This window comes from Artemia sp. Qi Xiang Cuo, chromosome 8, assembly GCF_049724085.1.
Source record: "Artemia sp. Qi Xiang Cuo chromosome 8, ASM4972408v1, whole genome shotgun sequence".
NCBI classification, from domain to species: Eukaryota; Metazoa; Arthropoda; class Branchiopoda; order Anostraca; family Artemiidae; genus Artemia; species Artemia sp. Qi Xiang Cuo.
The window spans coordinates 65183313-65206459 of NC_142801.1; the positions used below are offsets into that span (position 1 = coordinate 65183313).

The 23147-nt window shown below is 32.2% G+C and overlaps 1 pseudogene; it reads left to right on the forward strand.

The window, feature by feature from the left end:
- LOC148949704 (uncharacterized) overlaps window positions 1-13141 on the forward strand; it is a 15748-nt pseudogene extending 2607 nt beyond the window's left edge.
- The last annotated feature ends 10006 nt before the right edge of the window (window positions 13142-23147 follow it).

The window sequence follows — 23147 nt, forward strand, 5'->3', positions numbered from 1 at the left end:
AACGAACATAACAGTATGTGGTTAATTTTTAAAAAAAACAATAAAGTAAATATAAATAAAATTAAATTATTTCAATGTCATATGTTGGTTCCATGCTTTGTGGAATATGACCTCTCTAAGTGTTATTTTTTAAACATAAATACTTTTTTGGAAAACAGTAAGAGTATGAATCATCTGTTGAAACAAATTAATAGAGTTAATAATTTTTAGTTTTGAGTCTTGTAACATTTTTTTACTTAAAAAGAAAATATATTTTGTATGTAAACATTCTTTGGTAAAATTTACATATGATAAAAACTTCGCTGCATTAACTGGAAACATTATTTTTATCAGTTAATGACGTTGGTTGCCAAATTAAATTTTCGAAAATATAAGTTCCAAAAAAAAAAGATTATTTTTTTTTGTCACGTAATTAATGTATCTTGATATTCGTTTATTTCATTAAAAAAAACTAGTTTAGAATGGTTAGGAAAATCTGAAAAATAGTTTATAGTACATTGACTACTACCCTATAGATTCTCAGACTTAAAAATATCTTCTTCACATTTTTTATACATTTTTGTATTAAATAAATTAATTAATTATGAATAAAATAAACAATCACGGACATGATCTGCTTAAAAAATTAATTTTAGAACCTTTTCGATAATAGCAAAAATTAGATCTAAAACATATAAATAATTATAAGTATTTTAATATACTGATTTTATTATATATAATAAAAAATTTAACAGGATATATTTAAAAAATCTGTGGAAAAGGATAAGTGATTTTTTATCTTCACGCATGATATTTATAATTGAATCTTTTTTATTTTTATAAATGATTTTTCCATTTTAATTAATATCGTAAAAAAAGAGCAAAAATTATTTAAATAAGCAGGTACAATAACTTAAACATATGAAAAAAAACTATGATATTAACTTACAATATTTTTTTGAGATTATAGTTGTAACGCTGTTAATTTTAGAATAATTACGATTACAAATGTTCTGATAATTGATTCTCCTCCAAACAAACCACGAATTTTATTTATTAACACCGATAATAAAAACAAAAAGTATAAATGTAAGACACAAAATCGAATAAATAACATGAAGTTTTGGTACTATGACCCTTTCATTTGCATGAAACGACCATTTAATGTATGTTTTGATAAACGGTGTTCATTTAAATAAAAAATACACTTCTTTATATTCTATTTATACTTTAACATTATATTTTATTTAGGTTTTTTTTTACTTTATTCAAACTTATGATGACACATATTTTTTATGTAAAGAATCTTATTAATTCCACTTAAAAAAATCATTTTTACTATATTATATAATTTAATCATTTTAAAAAAACTACTTTTTGTAAAGAGTTAAAGAAGCTGAGTTAAAAGGTTGAACCTTAAAACGTACAGGGATTAAGAGGCACAGTTGGGGGGCTGCCGCCCCCCAAACCCTCCGCTTTCGCAGCCTTTAAATAAAAAAAAAGTTTTTTAAACTGAAAATAAGGAGCGACATTAAATTTTAAAACGAACAGAAATTATTCCGTATATGAAAGGGGCTGTGCCCTCCTCAAGGCCTCGCTCTTTACGCTAAGGTTTGACGTTCTCACAACTTTTTTTTAAACAATAAAAACTTTAGCGTAAAGAGCGCGGCGTGGCGGAGGTCACAGCCCCTTTAATATACAGAATAATTTCTGTTCGTCACCAAAAGAAACTAATGTCTTTTCATAAAATTTATATAAAACTTTTTTCAGCTGAACTTCAATATCACTGTTTACGATTAAATCGAAAATAAGTTTTTTCATTGCTGTCACCTTCACAATCCTTACAATTTACGATAAGTACATAAAAAAAAACAAGTTTTTTAGAATGAAAGTAAGGAGTGAACGTAAAACTCAAGACGAAAAGACATTAGTACGTATATGAAAGGGGATGTGCCCACCTCAACACTTCACTCTTTACACTAAAGTTTGACTTTCTCACAACTCTTTTTTTTAAACAATAAAAACTTTAGCATAAAGATTGCGGCGTTGAGGAGGGCACAGCCCCTATCATATACGGACTTATTTCTGTTCAGCTTAAGTTTTATGGTCACTCCTTAATTTCAGTTTAAAAAAGTTGTTTGTTAAATTTTTTTCTGTTAGGTTCCTATCTAACTAATATTTTGTTTGTTATATCAGGCCCTTACTAATTAGTTTAAATTTTAAAAAGAACTATACTTTCTTTTGCTATATTTCTCCATAAAGTGTTGTCGTCAGTACTTTAAAAATTAAATGAAGTAAATAAATTCTATAGACGTATATTTTTCTTCTGGCAAAAAGTACACAGTTGCGGATTTTTGCAGATATTAGCTTGAACCTCTGTGATAGCTATTTATGATACGCTGGATATGACGGTACGATTTACCTTAATTTTTTTAACTTTTAGGAGATGTTCCCCCCTCTTTAAAAAATCATGTAAACTTTTTCGGGCTCGTAGCCTTTGAAAAGTACTACTAAACTTAATAAAATTCTTATTTTTCTAATCAACATTATAAACCCAGTATTTTTATACATTTATTGATATCAAATGTCATTTTTTAATAGTAGCGATTAAGATTGTGAATGATCGCTTTTTTTTTATTGTTTTTTTTTATTGCGTATATTTTATTAAGTATATTATTGTGGTCTCTCCGTATTCAAAAACGCGCTCATTCATTTTAAATTTAAAAAATTTTTAATTCACACACTATTTACTCAACCCGTCCTGTTCCTTATACTCGCGAGCGCCGGCGCCCCCCCCCCCTCCCAGCCCACAAGTACTCCTTAAAATTTCGGTTTACGTACCAAAAAACAATAACATATGTCAGCAAAGGGCAAAGTTAATAAAGTTCAGCCCTTCTACGGGGAACGAGGGTGGAATCAGTCATCGAAAAATAAATATTGATGAGAAGTTCGACTATGCTGGACACTCTTGCTAGTTAACACTGTTAAGGGATTGCCTGTGAGAAAAAATATGAGCGTGGGAGTTTGCCGATAGACCCTACAATTTTCTTTAGTTAATTAAAAAGATCTATGGACATATTAATTTAAATTCCCATGATCCAGTTTACTATCGTCTGGTAAAACTTTGTAATGCGATCACACCTGGGAAAAAAAAAATAAACACGCACCCTATATAGTTAGCATTTCAAAAAATGCAAAATTCATCTGTGTTGTAGATAGGAGCTTAAAAACTCTCCAGGAGAGTTCTATGATAATCCAAATCTGATAGTGTGACTTGCAATAAGGTTCAACAATTGTTAGGGGGTCTGCCTTACTTATTTTGAAAAACAGAAAAATTTTCTCAGTAGTTTAACTTTTGATGTGGACAAATAAATGAAATTTAATAGATGAACCTTATATATTTGAACTCATAACTATAATTTAAGGCAGTGTATGGACCTATTTTGACCCCAGTCTGATTTTTAGAGTGTATGTTAACATTGAGCCGGGTCGCTCCAGAAGGCACGTTATTTAAAAAGATTTATGTGAAAATAACTTTTTTTAAAAATAATTAAAATTTAAAATCACTGGGTTTATATTAATAAGTAATACGGGACAGAGTAATATAAAACGATCTACCAAGGAAGATCTTACTATAGAAATATCAGTTATACTAGTGATAACATTAATTGACGAGACAGTGATCATACACATTCACAAAAAGAATAGAGACTTCGGTCAGATATACAATGACCGTACTCAGTAGTAAAACTAAAATAAAACAAAAGTTCTTATACTAAATAAAATAACACTACATATTGATTGAATCTCTAATCCTTTTCAAAGCAAAGGCGGAAACTACTCTCCTTGACCTTCTTGGGATCGGTTCATTAGCAGTCAATGATATAACATTTGGACAAAGGTCAACTATATTGGGTGAATTGAACTTTACTCTGTCAGATTTTAATAAATTATCATATATAGAGTTCAGCCCAAATTCAACTGTATCCCGATTCAAAGCAATATTCTTGAATAAGATTTTCTTTATTTCAAGATTTTCACGAAAATTTTGCTTTAGACCCCGATCCCTAGAAATCAAAGAAACGTTCTCGAACAAAATAAAATGGTCTGAAAAATGTAAAATATGTTCAGAAAGGGCTGAAGTGAAATCTTCAGACTTGGAAACTTGCTTTAAAGCCGTAGAAATAGAATGGTTGTGTTGTAATAATCTCCTTTCCAAACTGGTTAGTTCGTCCCACATATGAGCTTCCACAAGTACATGGGATCTGATAAACCCCACTTTGTTTCCCCAATAAAATTAGATCCTTCCCAGAATTTAGAAAACTACCCAAAGTATTATTACTCTTTAAAGCTACCCTTAAACCATTGCTTTGTAAAATTATTTTAAGTCATATGGTAAGGAACAAAAAACATCCTTTTTTCCGAGTTGTCTCCAAGACTTCCGTAAAAATCTCTAGAAACCTTTTTCTTCTTTTCGAAAAAATCTGGTTAATTAACCATTCTGGATACATGTTACTCATTGGTATTTTCCTTAGAAAAGGCAACTCCTCCTCAACAAATTTTGGAGAGCGAATACTAAAGATCCGATCAGTTAAAGAAATGATCAAACCAATTTTTACTTGTCGAGCGTGACCGGAACTATAAGACAAAAATATATTGTTATTTTTAGGTTTTCCGTAGATTTCAAAATCCAGACTATTTTGATTTTTCAAAAGAAGAACATCAAGGATAGGAAGTTCCCTATTCTCTTCCAATTCAACGGTAAACTTTAAACTCCCTGCCAAACATTTAATATGTTCCAAAAATCCCTTTAATTCTTCCTCTCCATAGTTCCATAATGAAATAATGTCATCCATATACCGGCCCTAGAAAATATGTTTAAAAAAATATGAATCTAAAGCAATTATTTCAATATTCTCCACAAAAATATAATATAATAAAGGGGATAAGGGGGCCCCCATAGGTAAACCATTTATTTGTTCGAAATACTCCCCTCTAAATTGAAAAAAATAAGAGAACTTATTGCACAACCTTACTAAATTCATAATTACAGAAACTTCCAAATGTGTTTTGCCACTAATCAACTCAAAATTTCTTAAGAGGCTTTCTTCTAGAAGAGTTTCGGCTACTTTTACATCAATATTTGTGTACATTGATACAATGTCGAAGCTTGAAAGCAAAGAATTCGAAGAAATTTCTACTTTTTTCAGTTTTTCAACCAAATTCGAAGAATTCTTAATATACGAAATTTGTGTAGACAAAAGTGGTTTACAGATTGACGCTAAACATTTGCTCAAAACACTTGTAGGTGACCTAGTACTTGACACAATGGGTCGTAATGGTAGGTTAGGCTTATGAATTTTTGGAAGTCCATATAATTTAGGGCCCAAGGAACTGTGTGGCAGGCATTTGTAATAGAGTTGAGGTGTAATTTTTCCTTCATCCTTTAAGCACTTCAATTCCTTCTTAAACTTATTTGTAAAAGAGTCTGTTGGATTATACGATAGCTTCTTGTATGTTTTTTCATCCTCTAGTAAACTTCTTAATTTTTAATCATAATCTTCAGTATTCATTACAACGAAAGTGTTGCTCATATCTGATTTTGTAATTATAATTGAACTATCCTTTTTCAAGTTTTTAAGAATTCTTACTATTTGATTTAGTATAAAAACTTTTGTTTGATTTTTTTTTATTTTAGTTTTACTAATGACGAAGGTCACTGTATTTTTGACAGAAATATCTAGTATTTTTGTGAAATTCTATCATCACTGCCTATTAAAAGGATTTTATCCCTAATTGAACTTTTTTTTATCTTCATGGAAAGGCAGTTTGGTCTCCGAAATTATGTATGACTAGCTTAAAGAGGAAGGGTTGAGAAAGGAGCCGCTCCACTCATATTTGAAATGGCTCTTGCTTCTCTTAAGCTTAAATCTTGGTTTTACAACTGGAATTTCTGATTGTTTTTCAAATTTCGACAATAAATCCTTTCCTGCTTTCTGTGTAAAATTTTTCTCAGAAATATTTCTGAATTTTTCCATGAAACATTATTCCCCCGGAAGGGCTTTATACCACTCAAGGACCCCCTTCCCACAAAAAATACCACTTCCCATTATAATTTTTTTCCTATTCTGCAATGAGAAATACTATATGCGACCGGTGGTCAAACTGCGTAACTTGTAGTTCCTTCTTCTTGGACTATAAGGGATCATTTCCTCCCCAAAAATAAATTATTGGACCTTTCTACTGTTTAAATCAAATTAATTATGCCAAATTTTGATATGTCATTATATGGGTAAAAAGGGGCGTGGAAATATTGCTAGCTACCCTCCAATCTTTGGTTATTCTCATAGGTCAGTAATATTTGTGATTCACGATCAATTAAGCCCTCTTCTAATCTTCTAGGTTTGGTTTGTTACAATTGGGCATGGGGAACAAAACATACAAACCCGTATCTCTTCTAGAGAAAAGTACAAAATTCAAGATTTGAGATAGAAAATAGGAGTTAAAAACTTCTACACTTAGGCTCTCTAATCAGAAAATAATAAAATTAAAAATAAAATCAAAACAGGTGAGAAAACAAGGATTTTGTCAGCCAGTGGCAAACCATGATGACGAAGAAACAAGCAAATATTTCTACAAGGACCTCCCTCATGCTATCCTCAGTGCTAAACTTGATATTAAACCAGTGATAAAAAAAATTCCTTATTTGAATGAAAACCATCAAACATTTTGAACTAAATGTTGTATACAATCTCCTTCCAAAAGATATTACTTATACATAAAGGAAACAAATATATTTGCAAATAAAATGTCTACTAGAAGTTAAAAAGTTCTACACTTAGGCTCTGTAATATGCTGAATATTAACGTGCTTTACATTTTGATGCTGTTTCCTCCATTGTCAAAAATCGGGGGAATTTCATCAGTCCTGGAGAGTTTGAGGACTAAATGTTATTTTTTATTTTGACTGTTGTTGGTCCGAATCGCTCTTTACTTACACATAGCTAACTCGCAAAAAATTATTTTTAAATAAGTTCCAAGACCAAACAAGCTAAACATGACATATGGAACTCAAAGATGAAAGAAAATAATAAAATGAAAAATAAAATAAAAACAGGTGAGAAAACAAGGATTTTGTCAGCCAGTGGCAAACCTTGATGACTAAGAAACAAGTAAATATTTCTAAAAGGACCTCCCTCAAGCTGTCCTCAGTGCTAAGCAAAAAAGAAAGAAGAAAAAAACAACGAAAATTTAACCTTTCGAAGTTTACCCAACAATGACAAAACAGACACTCAAAGTGTCTATTGATTTGACAGTGAAAGAAGACACAGCCATGTATTTTATAAAAGAATATCTTATTTAAAATAAAGTATTTATCGATTCAACGTTTCATGTAATTTTTTTTCTATATGAATTAATACTAGATAGGAATCACACAAAAGGCTAAGTAGAAACAGAGTTGAATGTATAGAATGAAATGATATAGGGTAAAAAAATAGATCCATAGGGTCCTATTTAGAGGGTTAGAATCACCCCTTTCTAGTGAACATGTCCAGTTAAATCCGTTTTAACAAGAATCCCATCTGATATGAAACCAGTGATAAACAAAATTTCTTATTTGAACGAAAGCCATCAACAATTTTTAACTAAATGTTTTATACACTCTGCTTCCAAAAAATATAATTTATGAATAAAGGAAACAAATATATTTGCAAATGAAATGTCTACTTTTACTTTTTTACATTATACACCTTAGAAGTAGGTATTTATAAATCCTAAGTTGAAAAGACGTCCATTTTTTAAAAAGTGGTCTATCTCTCACTGCCATCTTTATTTCAAAGTACTTACTCTACCACTGAATTCCAGCAAACCCTTAATTATTCAATGCAAATGAACTTTTGCCATTGGTTTCATATTAGCTTACAGAACAAAAACCAGTTTTTTGACATGATGCCTATACGTGCCACATTTCAATAGATTCGTTGCTGGTCTAGAATTGGCATGTCATCAACTTCGTATTAGCTTAAGAAACAAAACAAGTCTTGTGACGTCAGCTCTTAAACATGCCCGTTTTCGACAAGAATTAATTTTTGTTTCTATTCGGCATGGCCGCATATAACCAGTTTCAAACATGCCGAAAAGCGCCTGATCCTGTTTTCGACCGACCCGACGTAACAGAAATATCTCAGAAACGACTTAAAGTATTAAGTTGAAACTAGTAGGGAACGGATGGGGGATGTAAGTAAGTAAATTTTATTGAGATAAAAGCCCTGGAGCCATGGCAATACAAAACAAAAAAGAAAATTCCCTTTAAATAATTGACATTACATAAACATAACCTAACATAAACTTTACATGACATAAGCAAAGAAAAACACAAATCACGAAGATCTACTTCTGTGCTCCATTGCCAGCCTGAGAAATCTTCCTAAGTTTTTAACACTTGCGAAACATTTTCCCTTATCAAACGTACAATTTCCATACACTTCCTTTCTCAAATCACTCAATTCTTCCCAGTCATACATCACATGACCCACACTCTCGTCCATACTTCCACACATCAGGTGAAATTAAGGACCATCTTGCCCTTGCCCCCTCCCTCAATACTTCCTTCTTATCCCAAGTGGTAAACTATTCCCCTTTAACTCAATTGTATACTTCAATTCCTCTTTTTCTATGTTCACCTTAAACAAAACCCCTTCAGCCCATCTCCTTAACCGACGTGCAGAGGCGCAGGCTTTTACACGTAACAAAGACTTCTTTCATGCTGTACTAGACCAAAAAGGCACAATGTGAATGCCATTACTGCTTACTACTAATACAACTACTTCTATAACTAATAATGCTCCTATTGCTCCTACTATTACTTCTACTAGGGTATAGGTATACCCCAGTAGAAATAATAATGTAGAGCAGACCCTGTATCCTAGAACAGGGTATACAAGTAGAAAATTTCACGGGAAGTTTGTTGTTTTAAAACTAAATCAAAATGTACTATCGGTATACCGGTTGCCAATAAGACGTCCCAGCAATATCTCAGAACGACTGAGAGTACTAAGTTGAAACTTTCAGGGCTACAACTATTACTACTTCTGCTCTTAAGATTAAACTAAATCAAAAGATTGTAATTGTTCGTTTCGGGCTTAATTTATTTATCGAAGGTGACTTGTGGTAGTTTTAAGCTTGGAAAATTATCTGACTTAATTTCTGCTCATTTTTGATTTAACATATCTTTAAACTTTTCTTTGAAAAGCTTCTTGGTGGAAAGAGTTTTTGAAATTAATCAAATATAAAGCACAAGAAGGTTGCATTATGGCTGTATTATGAGAATTAAAGCTCTCTTAATAGTTTTATAGTCCTTGAAAAATACTACTTATTCCAACAACCTGCATGCGCATAGTGTGTTTTGACTTAGTTCCACATAGTCCTGAACATTCACTTAAAATTTTTCATTTATACATTTACGCATAATAATAGTAGCTGTAGTTTATAAATAGTGAGTTTCTGTTAGTTCAAGAAGCCCCTCAACAAGCCCTAAAAGTCTCATACTCTAACCTGTTACTGAGATATTGCTGATACACCCTTTTGACAGCATGCATGCACATCGTGTATTTTCATTTAGTCTAACATCTCCCTTAAATATCTTAGAAACGTTCACCATAATATCCTTAGCCTAGTAGTAGTAGTAGTCTTAACAGTAATAGCAGCAGTAGAAGCAGTAATAGTAGTAATAGTTGTAGTAGTAGCAGTAGTAGTATTAGCATGCCTACCGTTCCTCTTGGTTAGTTCAATATGTCCTGAAAGTTTCAATTTAATATTTTAAGCTGTTCCTGAGATATTTGCGCATACGCCCTTTTGACAACTTGCATATACATAATGGTTTAGTTAAACACCCTTCTCTATAATCTTTGATATTTTCACCTTAACGCCTTTGGTCATAGCAATAGTAGTAGTGACAGTAGTGGTAGAATATGTAGTCGCAGCAGAAGAATTTGTTGTAGTGGTATAAAGAGTGCCTTTTGGTTAGTTCAATATGCCCTGAAAGTTTCACCATAATAACCTTAGAAGAAGTAGTAGTAGTAGTGATAGTAGGAGGAGCAGTAATAACAGTAAGAGTAGCCTATGCACTTAGTGAGATTTGGTTTATTCAACATCTCCTTCAGTACGCCCTGAAAGTTTCATTTTAATTCCCTAAGCCATTCTTAAGATATTACTTATGTGTATTTTTCTACATCTCTTTCCAAACGAAATGGCCAGGAGAAAAAAATTGATACATTGAAGCCATATTTATTTTATATATATATATATATATATATATATATATATATATATATATATATATATATATATATATATATATATATATATATATATATATATATATATATATATATATATATATATATATATATATATATATATATATATATATATATATATTTGGTTGAGCGATTACTCAACCAAAAGGATGTTCATTTGGAGTAAGTAGTATTTTTCAAGGACTATAAAACTATTAAGAGAGCTTTAATTCTCATAATACAGCCATAACGCAACCTTCTTGTGCTTAATCTTTGATTATTAAAATAACTCTTTCCACAATAAGCTTTTCAAAGAAAAGTAAAGAGCTATATTAAACTCAAAATGAGCAGAAATTAAGTCAGATAAATTTCAAAGCTTAAAACCAACACAAGCCACCTTCGATAAATAGATTAAGCCCGAAACGAATAATTACACTCTTTTGAAAGTTTCAACTTATCACAATTGGCTATTGCTATGAGATTGCCATTATGCTCTTTGGATAACCTGTATGTTCATAGTTTGATTTAATTAAGTCAACTTTCCTGAAATTTTCATCTTAATACTCTTAGCCTTAGTATTAGTTGCAATAGAAGTAGTAGTTGGATTTGCAGTAGTAACAGTATTAGCATTAATAGTAGCGTTCATATATTGCCTTTTGGTCAATTGAACTTCCCCTTTAAGAATACCCTGAAAGTTCCATTTTAATGCTCCAATCCATGCCTGAGATACGCCCTTTTGATAATCTGCATGCACAAAATGTTTTTTGATTTAGTTCACATTCCCCATCAGTATTATCTTAAATTTTCACCTTCAATCTTTTAGCTTTCATAGCACTAGTATTATAGTAGTAGTGGTAGTAGTAGGAACAGTAGTAGTAGTAGCATGCATATTTTGCCTTTTGGTCAGTTGAATATCCCACCCTGGAATTTTCAGGTTGATAAGATAAGCCATTTCAAAGATATTGCTGATATGCCGTTTTTACAATGTGTATGCACATTATATGTTTTGGTTTAGTTCAACGTTCCCCTTAACGTTTCCTCAAGGTTTCACTTCAGTATCCTCAGAGTTGGTAGGTACTCGCTTCAGAAGTAGTAGCTGTAGTGTTAGTAGTAGTAGCTTGTAAATATCACCTTTTTGGTCCATTGATCATTCCCCTCATCATTTTCTGAAAATTCCAAATTAATACTCTCAGTCATTCCTGAGCTACGCCCTTTTGAGGACCCATATGCACAACATGTTTTGATTTAGTTGAACACTCCCCTCAATATTCTATGAACGGTAGTATGAATGCCCATCGTCTTTTAAGACACTAAAGGTCAAACATGCCCGCTTTTCTTAATTACAAATAACTGTTTATCGCATAACTGTTTGTGAAGGCGGGAGGTGACATCCCCAGACATAATTATTGGTCTTTTCAAATATGTTGAACAAAAATGACATCTCAAAATGCTTATTGGATGTGTTTGGGGAAATGAAGGGCTTGGAGGGCTTGTTCCCCCCCCCCCTTGTCACTTTTGAGTTTTAAAAGGGTAATAGAACTTTCAATTTCTCACAGCAACTCCTTCTATACTTCTAAAATTCTACTACAACTCCGTCTATACAAAGGGCCTTGATGAAAACAAAATAAATAAATAATACATTGTGGCCACATAGCTCGTTACTTAGGCAGCGCTACCTAAGATAATTTTTACTTCATATTCTAATCACTTCTCTGGGTTCGATTTCTCATGAATATTTGGATCAGGGTCCTGATATGATTTACCATTGTTTTTTTTTGGTAATTTTACTCAAAATTCTGTTGAATTCTATTCTTCCAGTAATATATTGAGGATGAATTTCTTCGGTGTAGAAAACTGGATTATGAAATCACTGTGTGATTTTAAATCATGTTGAAAGACCACAAATAGTTTTTTTTTTAGCTTATCATTTTAGCTAACTTTACCCAAAACTCTATTGAAATTGTTTTATTTTTTCTTAGAAATTGAGGCTGAGATAATCCAAACAGAAAGCTCAACATATTATTGTGCCACGATAACGCTCGAACGGAAAATCTTTCCTCCATATCTGCACAATTTAAAAACGTGCCTGACATTCTCAAATTGGAGTCAACCAAATTTAATAACGAAATGACAGGAGTAGATGTGCAGAAACGATGTTAAAATAAAGATGATGGACTTCTTGATGAAGCTGATAAAAAATAAAAAAATTGCAAGATGTGCGACAAAAACTGTGCTATTGCGTCTAGTTTGTGTAAACATGCAGCAATTCGTCGTAGAAATAAAAGTTACAAATGTGAAGTGTGCGACATGAATTTTGCAAAACAATTTATTTTAGTAAACATCAAATGACTCATACAGGTGAAAAACCACTTAGCCGACATCAACGTGTTCACGATTGGAAAAAACCTTACGCTTGCACAATATGCAGCAAGAATTTGCTAGGAAGGGTAATATGAATGCACACTTTAAATTACATAATAATGAGAAACCCTACAAATGTGAAAAATGCAACAAAAGATTTGCTCGGGAGGTATATTTGAAAACACACTTAGAGATCCATAGGAGTAAAACACGATACCAATGTGAAATTTGCGGATCAACGCACACCCTAAACATGCATTTGAAAAGCCATAAAAAAAGACTCCGCGATGGGGAAAAATCCTATAGCTGTGATATATGTAAGAAAAGATTTTTTGAAAATTCAGAATTACATAAACACCAAAGGGTTCACTCAAATGATGAAAGCTTCCAATGTAAAATATGTAGCAAGAGGTTTAATCAAAAGTCAAGGTTGTATTATCATAGAAAGACCCACAATGGAGAGGAATCGTTAGAAAGTAAATAATAAAATGGCGTTCTTATTTAAACCGGAATTTGAATATGCGCATAGAACAATCCACAATAACCAAAATTTCATTGGAATGTCAGAATACGATATTAAATGATATCCTTATTTAAAGTGAAATTCGAATGTAACTCTAGAACGATCCACCATAGGTAAACTAGTGTTGGAAAGGCAGAATCAGATTTCAAATGGAACCATTATTAAATCGAAATTTGAGTTTATTCTAGAAAATTTACCAATTTGGAAAATAAAGTTGAGAGGATGGAATACAAATTTAAATGATGTCTTTAATTAAATAATATTTTAAATGTGTTCCTACCTAACCAACAGTGACAAAAACATAGATTAAAGAGTAAAATAGGTAACACGGTTTTTCTAAGGAATTACTTAAGCAATTTTTGCCCAAAATAATTTTCTAAGCAGTTTTCTAAGTAATTCGTAATTTCTAATGTCCTAATATTTTGTAGTCCTGTAGCTTTAAGCAAGTATTTTTTCTCTTTTTTCCGTTTTTACTATATTTCACATTTTCCAGTTTTACAGTTAAAAATCGTTTAGTGACATGAAAATAAAAATTGTTTCTTAAAATATCGTGACTATTAGGTCCATTAAGTCCATATATCTATGATCACAATTGATATGTACCATCTATAATCCACCAGGGAAATTTCGGTCTATAATCGAAAAAAAAAGTTAGTCCGATTGTACACATAAAATTTTTATTTTTTAGATCCTAATAGGATTTTTAAGGGAGCCTTGGGGCTTCGAGATGCAACAATTAGATCTATTATTTTATGGGAAAGATCTACAATTGAAAAAGTGGATTTAAAGAATCTTTAAAAAAAGGGAAACGCTTGAAGCAAAAGATTCGCATCTAAAAAAGAAGTCTAAATTTGTCTTCTATTCATTAGAGCAGGGATGACCAACCTAAATTATCTTGTGGGCCACTTTGGAAATACATGGTAAACTCCGCGGGCCGCATATAAAATTACATATACCCATATTAGATATAGACCTATTATAGATATTTTTTGGAGTGACAAATTGAAAAATAATTAATTTTCATTAAATATGTTTACTATTACTTTTACATATAAACAGAGACTATATAATAATAATAATGATGTTAAATGCACAAAATATATATAATACTAAAAATAAAAAAAACGAAATAAAAAGATATAATCATAGAAAAATATTTACTTCACTACTGCGATATTTGTTTCTCCCCTTTTTCACTTAACTTTAGCAGGTTGATCTCAATTTAGGTATTTGCACATCATAATTGGTGTTGGAGGTTAGTATCCGATATTTATTTTTTTTGCGTGTTTTGTATTTGGTCAATTTCATTTTCACCTCCTCAGCAATCCTAGCTTCCACTCAGATCCATGCTGTTACAGAGAGGTTTCGAAGAAGTTTCATCTCCTTTCTTTTGAATGATTCACAGGTGTGAGTTGAACCAAAAGCGGTAACAAGTTTTTTTGCCAAATTTCTTAAATTGTATAATTTTTCTTTTGTGACGTAAATGTCGAAAAAAATAATCTATTTTGGATTCTGAATTTCAAACATGCGTTTTAATTAATTATTGCACTATATGTCAATCAGATCCATTTGGAGATATTCTGGGACAAACTCCATTTCAACATGAAAAGGAGATGAATATATTTCAAAAAATTTGATGTATTTTTTCCAACTCTAAATTATTTAGTCGGCTTTCAAAAGCATCTAAAAATTTTCTTATTTATTTTGCATATTTGATAAAATTGTCAAATTTTGATTTTTTTGTAATTTTTTCAACAATGGAAAGTGGTGAGCATTATTAATTTTCCCTAGTGATTCAAATAACAGCAATTTCTGATCAAATGCTCTGATGTGATTAAATATATCGACTATGAGGTTATCTTTTCATTGCAATGATATATTTAATTCATGGAGTTTGTTGACAATATCCACTAAAAAGCATAAATCCAATAATCACTCATCATTTCTTAATTCTGGCACAGACCTTTGTTTGTCTTTCACAAACAAATCAATTTCTTCTCGCAACTGATAAAATCGCTGTAAACCTCTCCCACAACTTAACCATCTGACTCGGCTGAAGTATACAGAATCCAGTGAAACATCGAATCTTTGATGTTATTGGCTTAATAGTGGCTTAATAAAACGTCATACGTTCTTACAATTTCTACGTTTGTTGATAATGCTATTCAAAAATGTGGTAAGTGCCAGTTAAGTATGATGTAATTATTAGTTGAAAATATAAGTAATCTCATCTCATCTCCAAGATGTGTGCGCATCATGAGGGCGCAGAATATAAAAGTGTGATGAATCTTGCGGGCCGCAAAAATGTTAACGGTGGGCCGCGGGTTGGCCACCCCTGCATTAGAGGGTATTTGAACTCTCGGAACGAGTCTTATATTATTTTTTTTTTCTTCGCATTTTAACGCATTTCTCAAAGCTAAAATTCCTGCCCAGTATGTTTAATCAATCCTAATTGAAGTTCAGAAATAAGATACTATTTTGATTTATTCATCCTATTGGCTATATATCTTTTACTGCTCCGTTTGTGTTAGTTTGAAAAAGTATTGTATTAATATGAAATTGAATACAAATCACAAAGTAAAATAGTAAACAGAGTATAAAACAAAATATTATTTGCTCATTATACCTTTAAAACAACCTGTTCAAATACTTATAATATTTCATGGTTTTGAAGTTTGTTTTAAATATTTATTGTATTCTCACTGTAATTCTCTGATTCTTAATTGTTTGTTACCATCTATAAAAAAAGTCCAAATGATATTCTCTGAAGACCTGGGATTAACTCTATCGACAATATCCTCGTATGTCATTGGTGGCAATACTATTTATCTTTTATTGCTTGCTCAAGTGCTTTCTCTTATAAGTATTAAACTTTGATTTTAAGAAAAATCTTTGTGTCTGGAAATGTTTTACTCAAATATTAGGTATTTTTAAAGATGCTCTGAAGAACAAAATCTGTTTTGACTTGTCCATTTTTGAAGCAAAGTTGTTGGTGATATGGTTTCACTATGTCCTTTGATATCTTTCTTGTTATTCCGTAAATTGTGAATTGATTTAACTGTCATTTCTTAATCAATATACTTATATACTTGTTTGATATTCAATATTGCATATAGACTTGCCTGATGATAAAGTTATTCGGTCTTCTCAGGACATGACTAAGCTATCGTAGTCTTCACTGTTTTGACAAATTATGACAAGTTTGACAACCTTCGTATTGACTATATTAGGCGTGACAAGCCTATGACGTTCAGGTATGATAGTTGTGTTGTATTGATTAATGACTACGGGCTTCGTCTACTATGGGCTTTGTCTAACTAGCTTTTGTCGTTTTTTTAGTCACACATAATTAAAGTTGAGATTAATAGTATATTCAAACCTGAGGAGAAAATTCAAAGAAAACATTCTTGCTCGTTTATATTTAAAGCACCAATAATCCAGTGAGAAAGACAAACCTTTAGAAATTGTCGGGGTGTAGGCTGTAGGGCTGAGTGTTGGGGATACAATTTTGAACCAAATAACCAGAAATTGTTGAAAACTTTGTCTTGACTTTATTAGGCGTAACAAGCCTATGACTTTCAGCTATGATATTTATTTTGTAATGATTAATGAAGCTTGAATGTGTTGTTTATGCTGTGAAGGTGTTGTGAAGGTGTTGTTGTGAATCTTAGCTGTACAATGTAAGGTGAAAGGGTGCAAGGTGTAAATGATATTAATATCCACCCCCTGCACATGGCTTGCAAATATGATAAACCAGTGAGCTTATAGTCAATCTAATGCTGATATTTAGAAATTATAGAAATGTTTTAATGATGTTACCTATATATTATGGTGTTTATTCTGTTATATTTAATAAATATTTTAACTCGAATGTACTTGTTTTCCAGCATTTTATGTATTGGGTTATCTGTATCTGGTCGATTGGGTTAAGTTTCTTATGTATTGAGTTTCTTTTTTGTCTCTTGAGAAGTAGCCTAAGTTTCCGTGTTCTTGACATTATAAAGACAGGTTGTCGTCTTTAATACTGCTATTGTATTTATTTGCCCGTTTAAAGATGTTGGTTTGACTGAATGAAGTTTTTGTGCATTTGTGTCGATTCATATCCTGATTTTTGTGCGCTGATAGACATGTGGTCTTGTTCTTGGTTGACTTGGCTCTTTAAGAGGATCTGTTTCTGGTAAGTTTCCTGTTACGATTGTTCTGTTTTATTGCCGTTGATCTAATGATTTTGTGATCTTGGGTTGAAATAAGTTTTCAGAATCTTCTGAATGAAGGTAAGAGGGCTTGACTTCTATTGTTTACGCTTCATTTGAATTTGAGGGATTTTACAATTGGCATATTGAGTTGGATGTTGAAACATCCTGTACGAGGTTAAGTGCGTTCAATTTCACCTTTGTGAGTTTCTTTCATGGATCGTGGTGTGATAATTTCTTGTTTTAGTTTCCTGTTTTGAGTCGAGTGAATCGAGCTTCTAGAATGAGCTGATTTTGGCTATTTTTTATTCTCTTACGTTGTTTTGATTTGTGTCGACATTTACCTGTTGACTTGTTCCTACTTCATTTCTTTTGGCCGAAGAATGTGTCTGTTAATTTTGGTGATCCTGCATGAGAATGGGTTATGTAAACTGCTTGTATAAAGGTGAAAGATGAATTTTTGTGGTTCACACATTGAGTTGAATATTTTGAATATATTGTTCTAATTTAAATGAATTCACTTTCATAGTATTAAGTTTCTTTTTTGAGTTATTTTATGAATTTTGGGATGTTAGTTTCTTTTCGTATATTTTTTGTGTATGTTGAGATATGTGTGGTGACTTATTTTACTGGAGTAGCTGCCTGAGGTTTTAAATATTTAAAACTACTGCGTAACTTAATTTCTACTGCTTGAAATATACTGATTATTTAAGCATCGTAGATGACAGTGTTGTTAAAATCAATGAAGTCTTAGAGGTTTTGCGAGTTCAAGGCGCAACAATTGGCTTGAAAATTCCCATTCGGAGTATAGTTTGGATTTTTTTCTAGCTTTTCCGTACGACTAAAAATATTATTATTTAGAATTCCATTTCTCTACTTTGATGTTCAAGAACTCGCACCCTTATAAATTTGAAAAGCATCATTGCTCATTACCACTGTTTTTCTTTTCTCTGCCGCTGAGGGTTTTTATTATCCTCTTGCGTGGTTTTTATCGGACCAGCCAGTGAGAATGAAGGGGAAAGGTAACGTTTGCCTTAGTAGAAGATTAACAACAGTGTCACCTCCATCAGATATAATTCAGTGAAAGTTTTGTGTTTTGGTTATTGAGTTACCCTGTGTCAGTCGTGCTGGTAGCATTTTATTAGGCGGTTTCTGGTTAACTAAGTTTGGGCTCATCAAAGGATTGGGTATTATCAATATTTAAAATAGAATAAAAAGAAAAAGGATGGTCGTTGGAGGGAGTAGAGGGTAAAATAAGGCTGCATAGCTATGGTACCTTTTTTGATAGGTACCTTTTGTGAAGTTGAAATAAAGATGAAACTCACATGAATTGATTATAGGTTATAGACTTAAGATTGCTGGTCTATGATTTTGACTCTTGTTGGTAAAAGAACATTCACAAGTTGGAAGATCATGCTTTGACCAAGACGGGCCAGGATTGCTCAAAGCCTCTATTCAATTGGAGGTCCAATAGAATCCTTGTTGTTCAATTTTAAGCCGGCATAAGCAGTTCGTGTAGACTTGAGAAGGTGTATTAGTACCTATCCTGTACCGTTTTGGAATCTGGGGTTTTTCTGGAACAGAAAAACCCCAACAGGCTATAACAGTTTCAATTATTTAGATATAATTTTTTTTCGCATTGATTTCAATGATCAATGATTTTATTGCATTGAATTTTTTCGAACGAATTTAGAATTTTTTAACTCGACTTTTTAGTAGTTTTAGAAACCGATATTCCAGTGGTAGGAAATTATGTGAAAGAGAATTCATTTACTCAGGAAAGAAGGATGGAATTTATGGATGGGGAGTAGGGCTAATGATGAGTAAGGAAGCTGCTGAGTCCTGTTAGGTTTGGAGGGTATTAGTAAGTGAATATTATTTGCTCATTTTATGACTAAAACGCACAAGGTATCAGTTATATATAGAAGTTTATGCAGTATGTCCCTATTGAGCCGACTGATGGAGATAGTAGTGACTCGGATGAATTTTACTTATGCCTACAGGAACAAATAGACAGGATCGAAGATTTAAGTATGGTATTTTATCAGGGGCACCGAAGAAAGTTCAAGTCCTTTCCTCTAAAAAGCGTTTAATTGTGTTTTGGTGCCTAAGTAGAAATCAACAAACTTGTTGGTGAATGGATGATGGCGAATGGGGTAGGAGTGCTGAAGACAAAATGAACAAATTTCAAAATTAAGTCAAAAAAGTTGTATCGGCTCGTAAATTTCAATACTAGTTCAAAAACAACTCAAATTTGATGAGGTCATATTCGAAGCAGTGAGTTTTTTAGATCCAGAAAAGTGCAAAGTCGCTAAATCCACCTTTCTTTGCAAAATATGCGCTGCCTGGTTTGTAAAAAAGTGAAATCGATAAGGAATGGAGTGAACATTTAGTCACCCAGGGATATGTGCAATGGATTACTGGAAAGCTATTCTGAATGTATTTGATCATCATGGGTATCCACGCTTTCAAAACCTAGCAAAATTTATGCTGTCTACATTTTCGTTCCCGTTTCTGAGTGTTGTTCCTGAGAGACTTTAGTTCACTAGAGTAGGTCAAAACTGACAGGGGAAACTGGTTAGCTATAATCACGCTGGCTTTTACATTTCAGACGAAACTAGTAATGAAGAGCTGGTGTTGTAGCAGAAATATTGACAACAGAGTAACCAATGAGAATGAAGGAGCGTTTGGCTTAGAAGAAGATTAACAAGAACGTTTCCTCCATCAAAAATAATTCAGCGAAAGTTTTTTGTTCATGTTCTGAAATAAAAGTTAACCTTATTGAAGTTCTAATGATTTTAATCGCCAAACATTCTTTTTACAAAATTTTAAAATGAGAATTATACTTTTTATAGTCTGTTGTTTCCGACTTAAGTAATGTTGTTTAGAAGTTTACTGTTTTGCTTGCATTTTAAGGCTTGGTTTATAAACCTTTAGGTCTGCCCAGTCTTTAAATAAAACTTTTTTGAACTTGTAGTTTCTGATACCTTTAGAACTTCTGATTCTTCTGGTAACTTTCTTCAAACTAGTAATTAATGGCTGTGCCATATTTTGACGAAAATCGGCCTAGATTTGCGTCTTATCATAAAGGCATCTGTTAAACTCGTTTCTAGAATATTTTGTAAGGATCATTTATTTCTTTAAGAAAATGACGGAAAGGGAATGTGGACAAAAAAGGAATTTTTGGAGAGCCGCACTGATCAGCAAAAGAGAAAAGGTTTATCAAGTCTGAGCGAAATTCTAATTTTGTAACTGGGAACGATTAATATAAAAAAGGCTACAAGTTTCTACGGAAAATTCTACTGAATCCCAAATGCTATACACAGGTTTTTACAGAAAACTTTCGATCAGTGATGTCACTGATATCGCATTTTGCTGCATACTACTGCAATGTTGAGAGAAATACCGCATAATCTTATGATGACACCGTGAAAAGACTTTGGTAACCGCATTTATACCGTAAAATTACTTTTATCACTGCATTGATAACGATTAATGTCACCGTACGGGAAAACTGGTAAATGTTTGCTCTCAACCTTTAATAACAAATGACAACTTATGTCACTGAGTAAGTTAAATGGGGTTCAAACTAGTAAGAAATATGCATCGAATAAAACAAGAGCAAATACTTTACATACCAGCCTTGTGCTGGAACAAAACGCATTGTTGACCGATACTCTGGTAAAGGTGTAGCAATATTGCCATGTAGAGTGAATAGCATAAATGAATGGAAGAAATAAGTTGTCTTGTGCTATCCTATCTTGCTTCTTTAGGGCAGCACATTTACACTTTTCTAGCCGAATAGATTGAATAGTACAAAGTAAAAAAAGTAGTTATAAATCTATATGAAATTTTGAATTCAGGACCATAATAAGATGGTTATGAAATAAACATGCTGGTTGATACTGAATTCTATATAGGCTAACAATGATTTACATACTGAACATCCTTTCCAGAATTGAGAAAATCATTGATGATTTAGTTTTTACCGTTTTTCTTATTGCATATTATTCGGGCAATTGGGCTGTAAATGCAAAGTTAAAGAGGTGTTATACTGAGAAACTAGGTTATTATTACTTACTATAGCCTAGGCTATATTCAGTTTCTATTGGACAGCACCTCTCTAACTTTATTGCAAGGCATTCCTAATCTGTATCTTCACCTTTTTTTGGTCCCTCTTTTTTTAATACCTTGCTTTGTTTCAATTTTGTTTCTTTTTAATCACTGTTTAATTTGTTTTAGTATCATCTTTACAATTTTATGGTAATGATGAAAATACAATTAAATGCTCAGGAAAACAAGTAATGATAAGTAATGCAGATTTCACCACTATATTTTTGGGGAACCCAAGTTTATCATTTGGGTTTCTTTGAGAAAACAGAACCAAGACACTTTGCAGTGCTAAATTTGCTTGCTCGCCATATTCCGAAAAAAAATTTATGTTTCTTGATTTGCCCTTTATCTGTCCTGGTTGCAAGTCCTGCTTGTAAAGAAAACTCTTGAGAGTTTGGTTGATGTATGCAGCACTATTTAAAATCATTTTCAACAAGATGCAAAGCGACAAGCTACATATAGGAGCAAATTTCAACTCTTCAATCGGTTGGAGCAACGCAGATTCCTTGCTTTGGCTTCTACACGTTGGCTTTCCTTTAAAACTGCCCAAGAAGTTTTCTTGAACAATTGCATACTCTTATATTGAATTACGGCTAACTAGTTCTTAGGGGTCCCTCACAGGCAAATAAACACGTATGGATGAAATTGAACAATCCAAGCTCAGGACCATAGATTTATTTTGTTCAATGTAGGTGTGTAAGAAACATTGAACAATTTTAATGCTTTGTTTCAGGTCCAAAAACCCCTATTTCACCTCTGGAAAAGCTCCTTTGAATCTTAGATTTAAATTTCATGAGGTATTCCAATATTCGAGTAAATTTTCATTTCGCCATCAATCGGCATGATGAAGGAAACTATCTTATCGACATTGGCCTCTTAATTGGTCACACAGGACATGATTTCCTCATTAGGAATGAACCGAGATAAGTCGTTGATGGTCGTTTTTAGCCGAAAGTCTCAGAATTTGCACTTCCACAAGAAATTTTTATTTAGAAGCAACGCAACTACAGATTGAATTATTGTTTACCTCTACTTCTTCAAAATATATTTTAAGAAAGTAGGTTTTTTAAAATCTGCTTTTGTGGCGAACGGGTCTAAAAAAAAAAAAAAAAAAAAAAAAAAAAAAAAAAAAAAAAGAATTAGTGTTCAGTTTGGGAGCGTCGTATGCATGTTTTCTGAGCCAGTTAAAACTTTTGAAACTAGCAATCACATCTTTAGAAAGACGTCCAGAGTACTCAATTCCATTTAAAATGTGATGGTGGACTGGGGGTGTAAATGGGTATTTGTGTATGGTTTTTCTCCAAGACCAGTAAATTAGAAAACAGAAAAATAGACAAAACGGTAGTTTCAACTGTTATTCTAGAGAAAGTGCTGAAAAAAGAAAACAAAAAGTAATGGAAAAACTTTTGATTTGGTTTAAAACATAAAAGAAAAAATTGTCCTGCTTACAGTTTCTCAGAGAACAAATAGTCTAGTCAAGCTATTGGTAATAAAAGAACTGACGAGAGTGCCAAAAAGTGCCAAAAACCTGCGAGTTTATCATTAAATACTGAGTTTTCCCTTTCATTTAGGGTGGGACCTGGGGATGTCTTTTTTCATGCTCTTTTCTACCTTTTTGCGAAAACGTTAGGGTAAAGCTCATGTGAAATAAAGCAAAGTCTTTTTTCATGCTCTTTTCTAC